Here is a 15819-nt window from a genome sequence, read left to right as displayed (position 1 = left end):
AGAGCACATGAGCTCAGTGGTTGCAGCTCAGGGACTCTAAAGTGCAGGATCAGTAGTTGTGGCACATGGGCTTAGTTGCTATGCCGCATCTGGAATCTTCTCAGACCAGGGATTGAACCTGTGTCCCCTGTATTGACAGGCAGATTCCTAACCACCGGACCACTAGGGAAGTCCTCGTTTTTATTATTGAAGCCAACATAAGTTATTCTCTTCACTTGCAACTGAAAGATCTTGATTGATACAACCTTTAACTCTTATTTTCTAGGTTTACTTCAAGCTCCCTAATTCAGTTTTTCTTCTTGCTTAGACTATTGCAGTAGCCTCTTAACTCCCTCCCTACTTCCTGTCTGTGTCCTATGTATTTGTTACTGAATTAATACCTTTTAGGCATAGCTATTGGAGAAGGCAATGGCACCCCACTCCAGTACTCTTGCCTGGAGAATCCCATGGACGGAGGAGCCTGGTAGGCTGCAGTCCATGGGGTTGCGAAGAGTCAGACATGACTGAGCAACTTCACTTTCACTTTTCACTTTCATGAATTGGAGAAGGAAATGGCAACCCACTCCAGTGTTCTTGCCTGGAGAATCCCAGGGATGGGGGAGCCTGGTGGGCTGCCGTCTATGGGGTCTCACAGAGTTGGACATGACTGAGGTGACTTAGCAGCAGCAGCAGCAGCTGGCAGAGCTATAATCATACCCTCTTGCCCCAAAATTGATGTGGTTCCCCAGCGTCTACTGCATGAAAAACAAGCACCTTTTAAAATTCTAGGCCTACTCAGTGCGTGCAAACTTAAGGCTTCCTTAAGGCTTCCTGTGACCTTCATTCCATGTTGGTAAGTACAGAAGATATTTCTTATTTGACAGCTCAGTTGAGCTCAGCAAATTGTTGATTTGTCTCTACTTAGACATCTCTCTTCCCCTGTTTCTGTGATATAGCACTCCTTCTTCAGTCTTCTCTACCCACTCAGTCATTCAGTGTTAAAGTTTTTCCAGGTTGTATTGTAAGCCTGTTGCTCTTCTCAGTTCACATGCATTGGCTGGCCATCTCATCAACTACCATGACTTAAAATTCCTTTTAAAAACAATGACTCCTAAATTTAAGACTTCAACAAGACTGTACTATTTCAGATCCCAGCATCCACTTGCCCACTGGATATCTTCATTTCAGACTTGTCACCTTCTCTCCAAACCTGTACTTCCTCCAAGGTTCCTAACCTGCATGAATAGTCATCACCATCTATCTGGGGGCTCAAGTCAGAAATTTGGCAATTATAGTTGGCTCTTCATCTCCCTAATCCTTCAAATGTAATCAAACATGAGATCCTGTCCATTCTACCTGCTAACCATCTCTCTCTGTTCCCTACTGCCATCCTAGTACAAGCCAAAATCATCTGTTCACTGGACTGCTAAACCTTGCTTCTACTCTGGCTCCTTTCTTCTGTTTCTCCGTGTGAGTTTTCTTTTAAAACTGCAAAAAATGATCATGCCATTTCCTTGCATACAGCTTCTCAGTTGACTGCCCAGTGCTCTGAGAATCAAGTCCAAATTCACACCATGGTCCATAAGGCTCTGATGAGTCAGCCCCTGTCTACCTCTCCAACCTCCTCTTGGGGCCATTCTTCTTTTCTTTCCCTCTGCTCACCACACTTTTCTCTGTCCCTAGGCACCCCCAAGGATGTTTTCTGTACCAGTGATATCCTCATCCTCCTTTCTGCTGCCTCAGCCCAAGGGCCCAGCACAGGTATTCTTCTCTAATGACCCCAAATTGCTGGTAAACCCCCTTCTGTTCCCAATTGCCCTGCATGCCCTTTTTTCTAGGGGTTTCCCAGGTGGCACAGTGGTAAAAGAATCCGTCTGCCAATGTAGGAGACGCAAGAGATGCAGGTTGATCCCTGGGTTGGATTGATCCCCTGGAGAAGGAAATGGCAACTTGCTCCAATATTCTTACCTAAAGAATCCCATGGACAGAGGAACCTGGTGGGCTAGAGTCCATGGGGTCTCAAAGAGCTGTACACGACCAAGCACACCCACACACACAACTCCCTTTTTCTAAGGATCATCACAGTTGTGAGGACCTGTTCAATGTCTATCTACTCTCCTGGACCTTAAGCTCATTTAGGGTGGAGACTGTGTCCATTTTGTAACCTTTGCCTCTAAAACTTTCTTTTTCAGGAGAAAGACAATGAAGTAAAAAAATAAAGATTTAACATTCTCATATTTACATAAACAATTAGAAATAAGCTTAAAAGGAAAGTAAATATTTTGCATAAAATGAACTTCTTAAAATATATAGCTTGTAAAATAAAGAAGTGTATACAGATGCCCTTTTAAAAAGAATATTTAAAACCCATTATTTAACTAAATCTCTTATAAGGCAGTAAATTTGGGAAAGCAAAGAACTGGAAATGCTCAATCCTCTCAAACATATTTCTATTTTTATGCCTATTTGATACAGTGGAGGGAATTGCTGACAAAAAAAAAGTTAGGTGATGTAAATAGGCAATTGTTAACTACAATGATACAAGTTAAAAATTTGAATTATAAATGTTGACTAATTGTCATTATATGGGGTTTCTTTTGATATGATCTTTTAAAATATAGTCTAAATTTTAGTTTAATGCACTTAAAAATTAAATTTATGCCACTTATCAAAAGAAAATGTAGGCTGATTGTTAGCTCACCCTTTGTATTTGAGGTAAATGAATCAGAATCTTCCAGCTCCTAAGCTTTTCTTAGGTGATAAACTAAGATTCTTGAAAGTCTTGTTAACTCTTTTTAGCCACATGAGCATTGTTCAAAAAGCTATGGTTTGAAAGCTGTGCTGTAGAGACAGTGAGAGAGATAAGAACATGAACTGATTTCATTCTCCGGAAGATTCACTTGGTAAATAGTTTTTGCCCATGTCAGTTGGTTATCAGACCTTTATAGTCTGTATCAAATATAGATGATCATTTTAAAATTAGCATATTATAACTGCTCTTAAAGCCAAAAATATACTAAATATAATTTCAGGTATTTTGTTATCTTAATGATAATAATTGTGTCTGTTTATAATAATATTTGTAAGGCCTCCTCATGTAGCTGAGAAAAGAAGGGAAGTGAAAGGCAAAGGAGAAAAGGAAAGATATACCCATCTGTATGCAGAGTTTCAAAGAGTAGCAAGGAGAAATAAGAAAGCCTTCCTAAGTTACCAATGCAAAGAAATAGAGGAAAACAATAGAATAGCATAGACAAGAGATCCCTTCAAGAAAATTAGAGATACCAAGGGAACACTTCAAGCAAAGATGGGCGCAATAAAGGACAGACACAGTATGGACCTAACAAAGCAGAAGATATAAAGAAAAGGTGGCAAGAATACAAGAAGAACTCTGCAAAAAAGATCTTCACCACCCAGATAACCATGATGGTGTGATCATTCACCTAGAGCCAGACATCCTGGAGTGCAAAGTCAAGTGGACCTAAGGAAGGATCACTATGAACAAAGCTAGTGGAGGTGATGGAATTCCAGTTGAGCTATTTCAAATCCTCAAAGATGATGCTGTGAAAGTGCTGTACTCAATATGCCAGCAAATTTGGAAAACTCAGCAATGGCCACAGGACTGGAAAAGTTCAGTTTTTACTGCAATCCTGAAGAAAGGCAATGCCAAAGAATGTTCAAACTACCATACAATTGTACCCATCTCACATGCTAGCAAAGTAAAGCTCAAAATTCTCCAAGCTAGGCTTCAACAGTACATGAACTGAGAACTTCCAGGTGTTCAAGCTGGATTTAGAAAAGGCAGAGGAACCAGAGATCAAATTGCCAACATCCATTGGATCATAGAAAAAGCAAGAAAATTCAAGAAAAACATCTACTTCTGCTTTACTGACTATGCTAAAATCTTTGTGTGAATCACAAAAAAATTGTGGAAAATTCTTTAAGAGATGGGAATACCAGACCACCTTGTCTGCCTCCTGAGAAACCTGTATTTAGGTCAAGAAAAAATGGTTAGAACTGGACATGGAACAATGGACTGGTTCCAAATTGGGAAAGGAGTACATCAAGGCCATATATTGTCACCCTGCTTTTTTAACTTATATGCAGAGTACATCAAGCAAAATGTAGGGCCGGATGAAGTACAAGCTGGAATCAAGCTTGCTGGGAGAGATATCAATAAACTCAGATATGCAGATGACACTTTATGTCAGAAAGCAAAGAGGAACTAAATAGCCTCTTGATGAAGGTGAAAGAGGAGAGTGAAAAAGCTGGCTTAAAACAACATTCATAAAACTAAGATCATGGCATCTGGTCCCATTACTTTATGGCAAATAGATGGGAAAATAATGGAAACAGTGACAGATTGTATTTTCTTGGGCTCCAAAATCACTGCAAATGGTGACTGCAACCATGAAATTAAAAGATGCTTGCTTCTTGGAAGAAAAGCTATGACCAATCTAGACAGCATATTAAAAAACAGAGACATAATTTGCCAACAAAGTCTGTTTAGTCAAAGCTATGGTTTTTCCTGTAGTCATGTATGGGTGTGACATTTGGACCATAAAGAAAGCTGAACACTGAAGAATTGATGCTTTTGAATTGTTGAGTTGGAGAAGACTCTTGAGAGTCCCTTGGACTGCAAGAAAATTAAGCCAGTCCTTTCTAAAGGAAATTAGTCCTAAATAATCATTGGAATATTCATTGATGCTGAAGCTGAAACTCCAATACATTGGCCACTTGATGCAAAGAACTGACTCATTGGAAAAGACCCTGATGCTGGGAAAGACTGAAGGCTGGAGGAGAAGGGGAAACAGATGAGATGGTTGGATGACATCACCAACTCGATGGACATGAGTTTGAGCAAGCTCTGGGAGTTGGTGATGGACAGTGAAGCCTGGCATGCTGCTGTCCATGGGATCTCAAAGAGTCATTCAGACTGAATGACTGAACTGAGCTGAATTGATAACACTATGGTAAGTGCCCTGCGTACATTATATTGTTTAAGTCTCACAACAATCCTAGGTGATAGGTACCATTATTATTCACCATTCCCTTTATACAATGGAGACATTTGAGTTTCAGAGAGGTTAAACAACTTGCCCACAGCCGCACAGCTAGGGGGAGCTAGGATTACAAGAATGTTTTCTGACTTCAAATCCAGTAGATTGAGCAACAGTGTTGTATTGACACTGGTCAGATTATAAATTTCAGTGTTACTATTCTGAATGTTACTATTCTTTATTTTGGGGCTCCAAAATTACTGCAGATGGTTACTGTAGCCCTGAAATTAAAAGACACTTGCTCCTTGGAAGAAAAGCTATGACCAGCCTAGACAGCATATTAAAAAGCAGAGACATTACTTTGCCAGCAAAGGTCTGTCTAGTCAAGGCTTTGGTTTTTCAGTAGTCATGTATGGATGTGACAGTTGGCTATAATGAAAGCTGAGCACTGAAGAATTGATGCTTTTGAACTGTGGTGTTGGAGAAGACTCTTGAGAATCCCTTAGACGGCAAGAAGATCAAACCTGTCTATCCTAAAGGAAATCAACCCTGAATATTCATTAGAAGGACTGATGCTGAAGCTGAAACTCCAAAACTTTGGCCACCTGATGTGAAGAACTGACTCATCGGAAAATACCCTGATGCTGGGAAAGATAGAAGACAGAAGGAGAAGGGGATGATAGAGGATGAGATGGTTGAATGGCATCACTGACTCGATGGACATGAGTTTGAGCAAGCTCTGGGAGTTGGTTATGGACAGTGAAGCCTGGCATGCTGCAGTCCATGGGGTCGCAAATAGTTGGACACGACTGACCAACTGAACTGAACTTAATTCTGGTAAGGGGGTCTTTCCTGGTGGCTCAATGCTAAAGAATCTGCCTGCAATTCAGGAGACACAGGAGACACTGGTTCAATGCCTGGTTCGTGATGATTCCCTAGAGGAGGGCCTGGCAACACGATCCGGTATCCTTGCCTCGAGAATCCCAAGGAAAAAGAAGCCTGGCAGTCTACAGTCCAAAGGGTCACAAAGACCTTTCAGTGGGCCATGACTGAAGCGACTGAGCACGCATTCTGGTAAGGCATGGCAATGATAATAGCAATTTCTGATAATGCAATAATGAATAATGAAATGTTTAATTTGTTACTATAATTTTTTTAGTTTCCCACCATGTATAACTTTTTCTCATCAAGAGTTTTAGCAATCAAAAATGTTTCTTCCAGGAAAGGCAAAGGATTTCTCTTATCTCAAGATAGTTGATGCCTATCAGTTTGATTTCCAAACACTTCTGTTTTAAAATAATTTGAACTTGTGGCCTTGTGGCTCTGCTGGTAAGGAATCCACCTGCAGTGCGGGAGACCTGGGTTCAGTCCCTGGGTTGGAAAGATCCCCTGGAGAAGGGAAAGTCTACCCACTCCAGTATTCTTACCTGGAGAATTCCATGGACTGTAGGGTGTACATGGGGTCAAAAAGAGTGGGACACGACTGAGCACCTTTCATTTTCTTTCATGTAGATAAGGCCTGCCCTATCTCCCTATCAGTTATCTCCCCATCAGATATTCCATCCAGATATCCTGGAAGTCAGAGTGTCAGTCTGATGGGAAAACCTCCACAGAGCACAGCAGAGATCTGTCCTGGGGAGGATCAACTAAACAATTTAAGCATAGAATTGGGAAGCCAAGAGTTCAACTCACTGCAACAATAGTTCAGTATCCATCATGTGCCAGCTGCTGTGCTCCCTGCTTTTTATCTGGTTTTCCACCATCTTGCTGCCCTTCTCTGCACCCCAGGCCTCCTGTGCAAGACACAGTCTGGGGTTTTACTGAAACATATACAAATCTCACTTTTCTTCTGCCTGTATCCAAAAACATATCACTAGGCTCCTACTGGCAGTGGAAAGGGAAGCAGGCAGGCTAGTTTCTAAGCCCAGCTCTCAATAGCAGAGCCATGAAATGAGTTTTAATTACCCTACTTCACCTCTACACCTTGCCCCAGCCCTGTTATCGCCCTGGATTACACCTCAGGACAGAGGGCGATTTGGTGAGTGAGGGAAGAGGTATTCACAGGCTACAGATGTCCAGTGAGAAAATTCCTAAGCAGCAGCTAGGAGAAATAGTAGTAGTAGTCAGTGCTTGGGAATTTGCAACCTGCCATACTCTGCCTTTGTAACCACCCGACCAAGCAAGGTAATATTACTGAATTTCACAGAAAAGAAACTGAGACTCAGATGGGTTGTAATATCCATGGTCTCACAGTTCAGTTCAGTTCAGTTCAGTTGCTCAGTCATTTCTGACTCTTAGTGACCCCATGAATTGCAGCACACCAGACCTCCCTGTCCATCACCAACTCTCGGAGTTCACTCAAACTCACGCCCATCGAGTTGGTGATGCCATCCAGCCATTTCATCCTCTGTCATCCCCTTTTCCTCCTGCACCCAATCCCTCCCAGCATCAAAGCTTTTCTAATGAGTCAACTCTTCGCATCAGGTGGCCAAAGTACTGGAGTTTCAGCTTTACATCATTCCTTCCAAAGAATACCCAGGACTGATCTCCTTTAGAATGGACTGGTTAGATCTCCTTGCAGTCCAAGGGACTCTCAAGGGTCTTCTCCAACACCACAGTTCAAAAGCATCAATTCTTTGGTGCTCAGCTTTCTTCACAGTCCAACTCTCACATTCATACATGACTACTGGAAAAACCATAGCCTTGACTAGACAGACCTTTGTTGGCAAAGTAATGTCTCTGCTTTTCAATATGCCACCTAGGTTGGTCATAACTTTCCTTCCAAGGAGTAAGCGTCTTTTAATTTCATGTCTGCAGTCACCATCTGCAGTGATTTTGGAGCCCCCAAAAATAAAGTCTGATACTGTTTCCACTGTTTCCCCATCTATTTCCCATGAAGTGATGGGACCAGATGCCATGATCTTCATTTTCTGAATGTTGAGCTTTAAGCCAACTTTTTCACGCTCCTCTTTCACTTTCATCAAGAGGCTTTTTAGTTCCTCTTTACTGTCTGCCATAAAGGTGATGTCATCTGCATATCTGAGGTTATTGATATTTCTCCCAGCAATCTTGATTCCAGCTTGTGCTTCTACCAGCCCAGCGTTTCTCATGGTGTACTTGCATATAAGTTAAAGAAGGGTGACAATATACAGCCTTGACGTACTCCTTTTCCTATTTGGAACCAGTCTGTTGTTCCATGTCCAGTTCTAACTGTTGCTTCCTGACCTGCATATAGGTTTCTCAAGAGACAGGTCAGGTGGTCTGGTATGCCCATCTCTTTCAGAATTTTCCACAGTTTATTGTGATCCACACACTCAAAGGCTTTGGCATAGTCAAGAAAGCAGAAAGAGACGTTCTTCTGGAACTCTCTTGCTTTTTCAATGATCCAGCGTATGTTGGCAATTTGATCTCTGGTTCCTCTGCCTTTTCTAAAACCAGCTTGAACATCTGGAAGTTCACGGTTCATGTATTGTTGAAGCCTGGCTTGGAAAATTTTGAGCCTTACTTTACTAGTGTGTGAGATGAGTGCAATTGTTCAGTAGTTTGAGCATTCTTTGGCATTGCCTTTCTTTGGGATTGGAATGAAAACTGACCTTCTCCAGTCCTGTGGCCACTGCTGAGTTTTCCAAATGTGCTGGTATATTGAGTGCAGCACTTTCACAGCATCATCTTTGAGGATTTGAAATAGCTCAACTGGAATTCCATCACCTCCACTAGCTTTGTTTGTAGTCATGCTTTCTAAGGCCCACTGGACTTTACATTCCAGGATGTCTGGCTCTAGGTGAGTGATCACACCATAGTGATTATCTTGGTCATGAAGATCTTTTTTGTACAGTTCTGTGTATTCTTGCCACCTCTTCTTAATATCTTCTGCTTCTGTTAGGTCCATACCATTTCTGTCCTTTATCGAGCCCATCTTTGCATGAAATGTTCCCTTGGTGTCTCTAATTTTCTTGAAGAGATCTCTAGTCTTTCCCATTCTGTTGTTTTCCTCTATTTCTTTGCACTGATTGCTGAGGAAGGGTTTCTTATCTCTTCTTGCTATTCTTTGGAACTCTGCTTTCAGATGCTTATATTCAGATGATCTCACAAGTACTGCAAAACTGGGATTTAAGACCTTAAGTGTCTGACTTGGGTCCCATGCTGCACTGCAGATCCGTGAAGGTGCGTGAAGGCTGGGATCTAGAAACTTCTTGCTTGTTAGAGACTCAGGATTAGGTAGCTAGCTGCAAACCCAATCTGAAGGCCGGGGTAAACACAGCACAGGGTTCTCTGCCTTTCAAGACAATATAGTCTCCCTTCCCCTGGGACACTCTGGGTCCAACAATTTTTTCCTGCTCTTGGCTGCTTTTTTTCCCCTCCCTACATTTTAAAATCTCTTCTCTTATTCACAGGTTTGTTTATCTTGAAAAAAAAAAAAAAAAATCTGGGCTTCCCTGGTGGCTCAGGGGTAAAGAATCCACCAGCCAATGCAGGAGACAGGATCGGGTTCCTGATCCGAGAAGGTCCCGCGTGCCTCAGAGCAACTAAGCCTGTGTGCCACAACTATTGAGCCTGTGCTCTAGAGTCCGGGAGCCACAGCTTCTGAAGCCCACATGCCTAGAGCCTGTGCTTCCCAACAAGAGAAGCCACCACGATGAAAAGCCTGAGCATTGCACCTAAAGTAGCCCCCACTTGCCACAACTAGAGAAAAGTTGATGCAGCTATGAAGACCCAGCTATGAAGACCCAGCTCAGCCAAAAATAAAAAAATTAAATTAAAAAGACTCTTTCCTTGAACTTGCTTCTCTTTCAAGCACACACCTTATCTTTCTGTTCTTTGTTGCCCAACCTTTTCAAAGTGGTCTACAGCAGAGAAGGGGGAAGTGAGGGTTATTTTTTAATGGGCATAGAGTTTCAGGTTTAGAAGATGTAAAGGGTTATAAAGATGAATGATGGTGATAGCTGACATTTTTAATGTATTCAGTATCACTGAATTGTGCACTTAAGAATGGTTGAGATGATACATTTTATGTGATGTGTATTTTAACACACATACACACACACACATGAGAGCGCGTGGAAAAAAGTAGTCTGTACCACCTGCCACCTCTAGGATAAACAGCTGGGAGTTCCTGGCATAGAGGACTTTCAGGGCTAAAACTGGGAGAGTTCTAGGCAACCAGGAGAGTTAGTGATCCTGTGGTGGCACCATCCTCTGTTAAAGAAATTAAAATGAAGGAAGTCTTATTCAGGCTTCAGAGGCAGCAGAGCAGGCCTCTGTTCTTGTTTTGACCTGCCTGGACACTTCCTGGATTCTTTGCCTGCCCGCAAGCACAGCTAGTCAGATGGTGCTTTAGATAAGAAAAGGACTGGGTCTTGGAATTCTTGAGCCACTGGTCAACTGCTAAGGGTTTAAAGAAACCTACCACTCACAAGAGAAAACAAACAGCACTGTAAAAAGGTTAAAGTAAAACCAAACCTGCGTTTTTGCGGACAAACTGATGATGATATCAGTTTGCAGCCTGGGATTATAATCAGGAACCCCAGAAACTACAATTTGAAGTCTCACTCATAGAGTGGATGCACTGCCCCTGCCAGGGACCTTTTCCCAATTGGGACTTCAGATTGCTGTTGACAAGGGACTTCCCTGCAGGCTGTTTAAACCTTGATGTTTGTTGGTCCAATTCGGTGATGTATGTGCTGTTACTCTTCTCTATTGTTTCTATTTCTTTTTTTTTTTTCAAATGATTGTATGTTGAAATTAAGTTAAATAATCTTCTATTAAATATTAAAATTGTTTATTTGTGTGTAATGAGTGGTTTCTTTTGTTAACGAATACTTCAAACATGAAACGAAAGTAAAACTCTGAAAATAACCTCATTCATTCCTCACTCTGGGCTTGTTCAGATTTAACCTTGGGAACCTGCTCTTTTTCTTCTCCACCCACTGAAATGAACACTAACAGCTAAACCCAATGGTCATTATTTTTTTTTTTAAGTTCTGCTGGCATTTGACTGGTCAATTTCTCCTTGAAATTCCTTTTTTCTTTATCCTAAGTAGGCTATAGCTTACAATTATCTTTCTTTTAAAGGTTCTTCTCTGTCTCCTTCATTGACTTTTTCTTCTATGATCAAATTCAAGTCTCAGACTACATGAAGTCATGCAGGTCTGGGTTCAGGTTCTCGTTCTTTATCTGTGAGCTCTGTGAATACAAGTTGACTAATCCTCCTGAATTTCAGCTTTCTGGGCTTTAACACAGACCAGATCTGCTTACTGATTAGTTACAGGCTTCCGTCTATGGGGTCGCACAGAGTCAGACATGACTGAAGTGACTTAGCAGCAGCAGCAGCAGAGTACAGATGGAGAAAGAAATACATAGGATATTTAAGGTATAAGGTAGTTCTTAGCAGAAAGTAACCCCCAATGAAAAAGAGTATTGTTATTCATAGTCATTTGGAACTTCGACTTTTATTTCTACACAGATCTCTAAACCATAGACTAAGTTACCTTTTCTAGTTCCATGACCATATTCCAGTTGCCACCTTCACCAGTCTGTCTCTCAGCTGTATCAATTCAAAATATTTAAGACCAAAGCCATCATCTTTCCCTCAAATCAACTCTGAGGTACAGTGTCTCTTCCTGCTTTCAAGATTCCCAGGGATCCAGGTTCAAACACTCCAGCTATCTTTGACGCGATATTTTCTCTCTTCACCCATGCTTAGTGAGTTCCAAATCTGAGTAATTCTGAGAACATCTGACAAGTATCTCTTCTTTTTAAAAAAAAAAATAATTATTTATCTGGCTGTGTCGCATCTTAGTTGAGGTGTATGGACTCTCTAGTTGTGGTATGCTGACTCAGTATTTGTGGGGTGTGGGCTTAGTTGCTGCAAGGCGTGTGGGATCTTAGTTCCCCAAGCAGGGATGGAACCCATGTCCCCTGTATTGCAAGGCAATTCTTAACCACTGCTCCACCAGGGAAATCCCAAGTATCTCTCATTTTGATTCCTGGTGTCACTGATTGATTTTGGTCCCCCTACCTCCCATCTTAGTACCTCATTAGCTTGTAGCTAGAATATTTCAGCAGACTCTTCAACTCACTCAACTCATCAAGATATTTTGTGACAGTTTCTTTCTGAGTAATTTTCCTAATGCAAAACTCTGAAAGACCTTCAGAAAAAAAGAAAGTACAAATTCAAAGCTAAAGTTTCAAGCCTTTCTGAAAGGACTTCATAAACTGATTGTTGTTGTTCAGTCACTAAGTCATGTCCAACTCTTTGCGACTGCTTAGACTGAAACACTCCAGGCTTCACTATCCTTCACTATCTCCTGGAGTTTGCTCAAACTCATGTCCATTGAGTTGGTGATGCCATCCAACCATCTCATCCTCTGTCATCCTCTCCTCCTTCTGCCCTCAAGCTTTCCCAGCATCCAGGTCTTTTCCAATGAGTTCACTCTTTGCATCAGGTGGCCAAAGTACTGGAGCTTCAGCTTCAACATCGGTCCTTCCAATGAATATTCAGGACTGATTTCCTTTAGGATGGACTGGTTGGATCTCCTTGCAGTCCAAGGGAGTCTCAAGAATCTTCTCCAACACCACAGTTCAAAAACATCAATTCTTTGGTGCTCAGCTTTCTTTATTGTCCAACTCTCACATCCACAGATGACTCCTGGAAAAACCATAGCTTTGACTATACAGGCCTTTGTTGGCAAAGTAATGTCTCTGTTTTTTAATATGCTGTCTAGGTTGGTCATAACTTTTCTTCTAAGGAGCAAGCATCTTTTATTTCATAGTGGCAGTCACCATCTACAGTGCTTTTGGAGCCCAAGAAAATAAAGTCTGTCACTGTTTCTGTTGTTTCCCCATCTATTTGCTATGAAGTGTTGGGACCAGATGTTGTGATCTTAGCTTTTTGAATGTTGAGTTTTAAGCCAGCTTTTTCACTCTCCTCTTTCACTTTCATCAAGAGGCTCTTTAGTTTCCTTTAGTTTTCCTTTTCTGGCATAAGGGTGGTGTCATCTGTATATCTGAGGTTGTTGATATTTCTCCCCTTGTTATTTATTAGCTTGTGATTAGCCCACATCATTTGCTGAATTTGACTATTCACACTCCAGCAAATTGCAGGAGAAATACAACATTGTCCTCATGGTTTTATAATCAGGATTTTGTCCCCACTCTCCAAAATCATTGCTCTTTACAAGGTCACTGATGACCCCACATGAGGAAGTCCTTTTCCCTGCATTCCTTCTTTACACACTTACTCTCTTTGCCATAGGAAATGGTGACAAGGATGATTCCAAGGTTTTTGGCCTGAGGACCCAGAAGAATGAAGGTCTGAATATGTAAAGGAGCGAGCTAGAAATATAAGATGGTGACTGGAGACTGGGATGCTTTACTGAGACTATGGATGGGTGTGTAACAAAGAGTATGAAATGACAAAAATCTACAGATGGCCATGGGAATGAGTGACTGTAGCAGGATGGATTCAAAATCATTACAGATGAAGAGACTAAGAAAATGAGAGGTCAGGATATTGTAGATATTGAAACCAAACTGACACTACCACATGAAACCCTCAATATGTGTATAATCAATTGAATTGGGGAGGGAGCATTTTGCAGAAATACCCTGAAAGAAATGTTTAGATGAGAACATTACCCCTGGAATGTTTTCCCAAGCTGTATTGGCTAGATCAGAGGTCAGCAAACTTTTGATGTAAAGGACTGGGTTGTAAATACCTCAGCCTTTTGGTTCATGCAGACTCTGTTGCAACTGCTCAACTCTGCCACTGCAGCAAGAAACAGCTGTAGACAATACAGAAATGAATGAGTGTGGCTAATTTCCAATAAAACTTTATTTATAAAAACAAATGGGTGGGACACCTTCCAGGACTGCTACAGCCAATTCCTCTGTCCCTGTGGTGAGTCACTGCCCATGCACACTAGCAGGAGTAGATGAGCTCACGTCCTTCTACTCTGTCATCTTGAATCAATCCCTCCTTGACAAGAATTCTTCTCATTGAAGGGTACTGCTAGAAAATTTTAAAACACACGTGTGACTCATGTTTCTGGTTCCTACTGTCCTTCCAATGCAGAGTGCCTCCTGAGCAGAAAGGCACTTCCAGTCCCTGACTCACCACTCCGATTTCTTAGGAAGTAAGATAGAAAGAAATGGAAAATAAAGAAGATATAAAGACATTAAGGTGATGAAATTAAGAAATAAAGGTGATGTCTCACTCTCTCACTCCAAAAAAAAAAAAAGCAGAAGGCTGAATTTTGTCCACAGGCCATCTTTTCCTGGCCCCTGGTCTAGATCAGTGCTGCCCAATCACAGTATAATTCAAGCCACAAATGCAAACCACATATGTAATTTTCTGTAAGCTACACTAAAATTTTAAGAATCAATTTTTGTTGCTTTTCATGTCTAAGTCACGTCTGACTTGGCAACCCCATGGATTGCAGCACACCAGGCTTCCCTGCCCTTCACTATCTCCTGGAGTTTGGCAAATTCATGTCTGTGGTTTTATCTAGTACAATATATCCAAATATCATTATTTCTGCAATTAATGAACATTAAAAAGGCTTGAGTTATTTTACATTCTTGTTTTCAGATTGAGTCTTCTAAATCTCATGTTTTTGTGTAGCACATCTCTTCACATAAAGCATGTTTCAAGTGCTCAATAGTTACACATGACTAGTGGCTACTATATTGGACAATGCATATCTGGATTTTTTTCTAGCTTACCTAAAATCTCAAGCTAAATCGAAACTAGAGATACCTTTACTAAATTTGTATTAAACCATTTGCTTTCAGCCTCTAAATCCTGTTCTTTTTTGGTAGTAAGATATTATTTGTTTTTAGCAAAGTCGAGATGGTTTTAGTGGAGTATCAGTTAAGGTAGGCTATGTCATGCTATGGTAACAAGCAGCCCCAGTAGCTTAAAACAAGCCAACATGGTATATTATAATAACAACTTAACCAAGAATTTAAGCAAAATGTCCAGTCATGTCAGTCATCTCATGAATCAGTCTCATGGAGGTTATATCTTGACACAAGATTCAAGGACACAGGGGCAGGAAAGGAGCTTGATTTTACATTTATCTGTTTGGAGGTATAATGTTGCCTTTACTCACATTTCATTGGCCCAAGTAAATCTCATGACCACTTGTAACTCTAAGCTTGGCAGGAAAGTAAGATCTTTTTTTGTTTGTTTAAGATCTTTTTGTAATTTTATTTTTTATTTTGTATAGGTACAGTAACAAAAATATTCAAAACCTGTAATACTGGGGGGCTTTCCCAGCTCTATGCTTCTTCTCATGTGTAAGAGTTAGATCATAATTCTTTTAGGAGAGTGAAACCTTATCTTGTGCTTAAAGACTGAGAACTCCTGTGATTAGCTGTAATGTCTGTGATAGACATTGGCAACTGTCTACAAGTTGGCCTCCTGTAGACTTCCCCAAATGCCAAGAATTGAGAAATAATCATCATATAATAAGTGACTATTCTATACCAGGCACAGATGCTTCAGTATTTATGAATTTGGAAGTGGAGCAGGAGGTCATTTGACTAAACACCCATCATGAGTTGGAAGGAAATGTGAAAACTTGTGTCATATCGCCAGAATATTCAGTCGTGTTCCACTAGGATCAAACATTTTGAGATCGATTTCCTTTAAAGATGCAGCACTAGGAGGCAAATGGAATCCAAAACAGAAGGCAAAGTACCTTTCTTTCCAATACCTGATCCTTAAAACTCACATATTGGAAAACTAGGGTCAGCAACCCTTCAATAAATAATACTGGGATAATTTGTTATTCAGATGGATGGGGGAGGAGAAATAAATTCCTACATCACCCCATATGCA

The sequence above is a fragment of the Bubalus bubalis genome, chromosome 7 (assembly GCF_019923935.1).
Source record: "Bubalus bubalis isolate 160015118507 breed Murrah chromosome 7, NDDB_SH_1, whole genome shotgun sequence".
In the NCBI taxonomy this organism is placed as follows: Eukaryota; Metazoa; Chordata; class Mammalia; order Artiodactyla; family Bovidae; genus Bubalus; species Bubalus bubalis.
The sequence above is the reverse complement of the archived record's forward strand: the minus strand, read 5'-3'. Positions refer to the sequence as shown.